Source organism: Malus sylvestris, chromosome 2 (genome assembly GCF_916048215.2).
Source record: "Malus sylvestris chromosome 2, drMalSylv7.2, whole genome shotgun sequence".
Lineage (NCBI taxonomy): Eukaryota > Viridiplantae > Streptophyta > Magnoliopsida > Rosales > Rosaceae > Malus > Malus sylvestris.
Genome location: NC_062261.1, coordinates 30,082,427 through 30,088,047, shown reverse-complemented (window position 1 = coordinate 30,088,047; position 5,621 = coordinate 30,082,427). Strand labels below are relative to the sequence as shown.

At 34.7% G+C, this 5,621-nt stretch overlaps 1 long non-coding RNA gene and 1 pseudogene across 1 annotated transcript; both read left to right on the top strand.

The window, feature by feature from the left end:
- The first annotated feature begins 489 nt into the window (after positions 1-489).
- On the top strand, positions 490-1,715 carry LOC126587084 (uncharacterized; annotated as a pseudogene).
- A 1,737-nt stretch (positions 1,716-3,452) lies between these two features.
- On the top strand, positions 3,453-5,285 carry LOC126585497 (uncharacterized). Its single transcript, XR_007610543.1, has 2 exons — positions 3,453-4,266; positions 5,133-5,285. It is a non-coding gene; the product is annotated as an uncharacterized LOC126585497 (long non-coding RNA).
- Positions 5,286-5,621: the final 336 nt, after the last annotated feature.

Below are 5,621 nucleotides of genomic sequence, written 5' to 3'. Positions count from 1 at the left end.
TGGTATTCTTTCCAAAAGCACCTTAGAAGTCCTTCACCTTCTCAAACAATTATGAGCGTTTACAAGCAATTAGAATGCTTACATGGCTTAATTTATAAGAGTGATGTGACATGTATTGCTGAACTATGAATGGATAGACGACCCTTTCATAGATTATGCCAAGTTCTTGTGACTAGAGGACATCTATGAGCTACTTGAAATGTGTCTATAGAGGAGATGGTTGCATTGTTTCTATACATTCTTGCACACCATCTTAAGGTATGTAGTATCTACATGCCTACACTACTCGGTAATTACTAGTTTTTTATTTCATAGTTTCGTTTGTTAATTTAGTGTCCTATATACTGTAGAATTGCTTAGGTGCACTATGGAACACCGGTTAAGGTGCATGTACCATAATGTGATAAATCAAAGTACAAAACAAGGAAAAATAAAATAGCAACAAATGTTTATTTGGGGAACTGCTAAGGATACAATATTGATGATACAATATTGGTTGAATCATTGCTTGAGTTGTATAGTGACCCAACTTGGCAAGCTGACACTGGTTTCAAGAATGGTTATTTAGGGAAGATAGAAGCTATGATGGAAGCCAAACTCCCAGGGTGCGGATTAAAAGCGTGTCCCTACATTGAATCACGCATCAAGACGTTGAAGGCAAAATATTTTGCCTTAACTGAATTGCTATCTCTCAGTGGGTTTGAGTGGAATAAAGAGAAAATGATGTTGGCTTGTGAGAAAAGTGTGTATGACAAGACTACGAAGGTATGCATATATATGCCCTTGCTAATTTAAGAAAACTTTAATATTTATCAGTATTGGACAAAAATAATATTTATCCTATAAGGACATTTGAATGAATAAATGAAAATTGTGGTGAATCCTTATAAATGCAAATTGGTATCAGTCTATATAAATGCCAATCAGCTAATCAGTAGATGACATCAATGCAAATTGGTATCAATCTTTTTAAAAGACAATCGGCTAATTGGTGACTCTTGTTGCACATATGTATCTTCATAAAATCAAATTGGTGAATCTTGCTGCACATATATCTGATTGTATTTTGTGTTTTATCTGATTGTGTTTTGTTTTATAGTTTTCTTACATGCCTTGTACTTTGTGTTTTTTGTTTGTAGGGTAAAAAGGATGCAAGTGGATTGTACGATAAGCCTTTTCCGCACTACCATAGTTTGGGAGAGATTTATGAAAAAGATCGTGTTGTGGGTGCAAATGCTGGTAACGCGAATGACGATGAAGAAGAAGTTAGATTTGAAGATGCCAATGTCAATCAAAATGAAGGTAAGGATGAAAATGGAAATGATTTTGATACTTCTTTCTCAGTGCCAAATACCCAACAACAAAGGAATATTGCAGAAGGTAACACATCAAACAGTGGTCACAATAGGGCAAGAGTAGGGGATGAAATGGCTAAGCAATTCTCTATTACGGCTAAAGCTATAGGCGATGTGGGACCTAAGCTTGATGGTCTAGTTCATGCACTGTCAACCAACAAAAATCTGATCGAAATGCAACAAAAACTTGACAGTGAGTTGTGCAAAATGTAGTTTTTGGCTCCCATGGAATTATTTCAAGTCACCAACTTCTTGGCCAAAGAAAATGACCTTTTGAGGGTCTTTTTCAACATGTTTGATGAAGGGAAGAGTGCATATGTGACTACTTTGTTGCAGACTTGGATGCATAATGACATCTAAGTGACAATCCAAAGAATGTGAATGCTGGTTTTTTGCTATGGCATGCTCGCTGCCATGATGACATATTAGGGGAAATTGTGAATGTTTTGTAACTCTAATGACTGTTTAGATGACACCATGATGGTGAAGAACTACTTTTTTGTTGATATTATGATGTTTAGATAGGTTACGAATATTTTGTTGACAATCTAATGTATAGGCAGGTATGACTAGTTTGTTTAGGTTGGTTATGATGGTTAGATAGATGTGCTTTGATGTAAAATATTAACTTTAATGAAGTTATTTCCTACTCTTTGTTTGTTCCTAATGTTTTTTCTTCATTTATTTACTATTATACAAAATCCACATCGTGAAGATCTCTTTAGTTTAAGAGGAATCAAGTTTTTTTATTTGAAATGGTAAAAATCATTCCTTTTACTCATTGACATTATGTAACAAAATATATCCTTGAAGAGTTAAGATTGAAAATGCTCCTAACAATTTCTTTCAATGTCCTTCTAGCTCATTAAGCACAACTTCATGCTCATTCATATTATGCACAACTCCATGCATATGCCGAAGAGAAAAAACTACAACTTGAGCGAGAAAATTTAAATATTAAAGTAAATACTTAAACTTTATAAAAAAAATAAAAAAAAACTAAACAAAAGCATTTTAGTGTGTCTATGAAATAAAAAAGGAAGTTAATTTTTTTTCTTACTGTTATATGTTATATCAAATTTTATTAAAAAAAGTAAATAAAATATTTGATTTGGGATAAGGGCATTTTAGTAATCATACTGGTTTATATTCCGATTCTGCTGAATTAGAAAACAGCTTTATGAAATTAGTGTCATTTCTATTCCAATTCTATAACATTTGAGTAAACAGCTTCAACATGAATCCGATTCCAACTAATCCTCAATTATGTTTCTCTTCAATTCAATTCCTTCTATCTTTATTATGATTACGTAAATACGCCATAAGAATGAGATGGGCTAAAATCAGGAGAGGGCATTGCGATCAATGCCTGCACATCAATATAATACTCATAAACATTAAAGGCACTTCTTATTTTCACCAACATTCTGCATTAAAAAGATAAAACTAAAAGGAAGGTTTCAAAGTGGCAGGATTTAATATAAGACATTAACCCATATACGGGCAACAATTTGCATGCTCAAACCATCTGACTCGAAATGCACACCAACAAAAAAGCAATAGAATATAGTTTACAGTAAATTACATAATCTAACCAAAAAACAAAAAACAAAAAACAAAAAATTAAAAACAATAAAGCTTCGTAGTATATTGTGGATTCTAAAACATAAACCAACCCAAATATGCCGGTTTGCAGTATATTATTACTTTAGTCTAAAATGAACTTCCCAAGTGCGCTATTCATCTTTGTTATAAGTTCAGGCTTCAATTTGAACTCATTGACCCTTTTGCCATCATGCGTATCCGGATTGGGCTTTGTTCAGACTGAAGAAATTGAGCTGCATTCCAGATCCAACGGCAAACCTTCATGGGCGTTCTGGTCATTGCAACCTTAGGGGTAGGTTTGCAAACCCATAGAGGGGTTTGCGGGTGGGAGAGTGATTTCTGGGAATGGAAATCCCATCCCGTGATTTCCCTCCGTCATCTCTGTTTTCCCCCATCTCACCTCTTTCAGACTCTCTTTCTTCCAACCCTCCGTCTCTCTCAACCCTCCCCATCTTCCCCTTCTCCGTCTCTCGCAACCTTAGGGGTAGTTATGAACTGTGACTAGCTTGGTCACCAGTAGGAATTTGAATAAATATCGGGGTCAATGTATTAACAATTGGGGCAAAATTGTAATAGAACGCATATAAAAGTATTTCAGTTGCAATGGTAAAGTTGAAAATTTATTAATAGAAATTTGAGAATTGTTTGAGTCGATAATAATTTGTTTTATGAATTTTACAAAATTAAAAAAGCTGCTGCATACTGAGTTTTATTGGGGTAAATTTATGGATGCCTTGACACACCCCGATCCTGAAATCAGAGTGGCGCAACGGAAGCGTGGCGGCCAGCACTCCCTGATTTCAGGATCGGGGTGTGTCATGCCTGGTCTTTTTATTTCTCATACATTGAAGAAAACTTCATTTTCCACATTGCTTTTGCTTTTAATGATGTTTTCTTGCTTAGTGATAACTTATTTCCTTGGATCAATTGTATTTGTCCAGTAGAGGAGGTAGCATGCAATTTTGTATTGTTTGTTTTGTCTTGATGTCTTCTTACTGGTGTGAACTTTATGCCATTCCGACGATCTCTATATTTTCTTTGGTGATTTTGGAGCATAGGTGGAAGGTGAGAGAGAGAACTGCCAATCTTGTTCAGGAATATTGAGTGTGGAAGTTCCTTGAACTGATAATCTGGCCTTTCCCAACTCAAGACAAGTTATGTTGTTGTGCTGCGCCCGAGTCATGTCAAGGCAACCATGTCACAGTCCGACTCCAGACGGACGGTTATATTCTTGGTGGTGGGATAGTCACATTCGACAGGAGAATCTTACAGGTCTTGATATTTTTCCCTAAAATTTATCTGTTTAGTGTTGGAGTTTGAATGAAATTTCAACTCAAATATGGGGTATTGTTGGAAATTTGAGTAGTTTGAGTAGAAATTCCATTGTCCCATATTGGCCATTCCCAAAAGCTTTTATCACTTTATAAGGTTTTGTCCTTTAAAGAAAGTGATTGGAGTAATATGACTGGAGACTAAAATTGGGCTTACCCTTGGGTTGGGCTTTGGGGTGTAATAATTATATGGTAATTAATATATAATTAATTATAATTAATATATATTTAATTGTCAAAAGATGGGCTTGGGCTTGAGGCTCTAATAATTAAATTATTTAATTAATTATTTTTCGGATTTACTTAATTAATTTTTTAATTAAATTCAAATTTAATTAATTATTTATTTTTTATGAAAAGACTCATCCTTTCAGATGAAGTCTGAGAGTTCTTTCTGAACACAGAGCAAAGCACCCCTCTGAAGAGATGTCTCCCAACGGTCACACTCCATTCTCATACCTGTTGCAAACAGGCATCCATCTGCTATATATACATCCATAAGCATAGCATTTAATACACAGAAAATAATCATCTTCATCTTCTACACTCCTAAACCTTCTTACTGAGAGAACCACACTAAATTCGCCAGTAGTTAAATTTTCCGGTGCTGGAATTTTAACTTGATCGTTGAATCCTAGTGAAGCAGACGTCCGTAGAACTACAAGCGCAGAGTAAGGACGAAATTTCTGTTTCAAGGACATTGCGGTACGCAAGCCTCGATCCTCAAGTTGTCTGTTTTATAATTCATATTCTAGTTTATATTCTGTTAGTTTCTATTGCATTTATTATTTATTAGCATATATAAATTATCACAGATTGTTGACTTATATCCAACATTTAGTAGAACAAATCATTTTTTGTTCTTTTCAGATGCGGATATAAGCTATCAGTTGTATGTGCACTAGGCATATAGCTACTACTTACGTGTGATGCCAAGTCATACCAATAAGACACGTCATTTTTGTTTTAATGCCAACATAAAGATGTTAAGTGAGCCAGTTGCCTATATTCTTCTCTTTTGGATGTTAATTTTAAAGGAAAACTAATGAAAAGGGCTTGAAAACTTTGAGTTTTAATGATAATGACAAAATAAAGGGTAAAGTGAATAGTACCAGGATTGACTTTTTAGTGTAAAAATGTGGTTTTTCGTTAAAGTGAACAGTACCGGATGCTTTTCGTTAAAATTCCCTAATTTTAAATGCTGAGGAGTCAATTTCTTAACGATTTTGTATTTAGATGAGGAAAAAGGACAAAAGGGATGTGATAACCGAGGGGGTAGAGTAGATAGAACTAAAACTAAATACTGAAAACCATTCTTTGCGTGGCCACC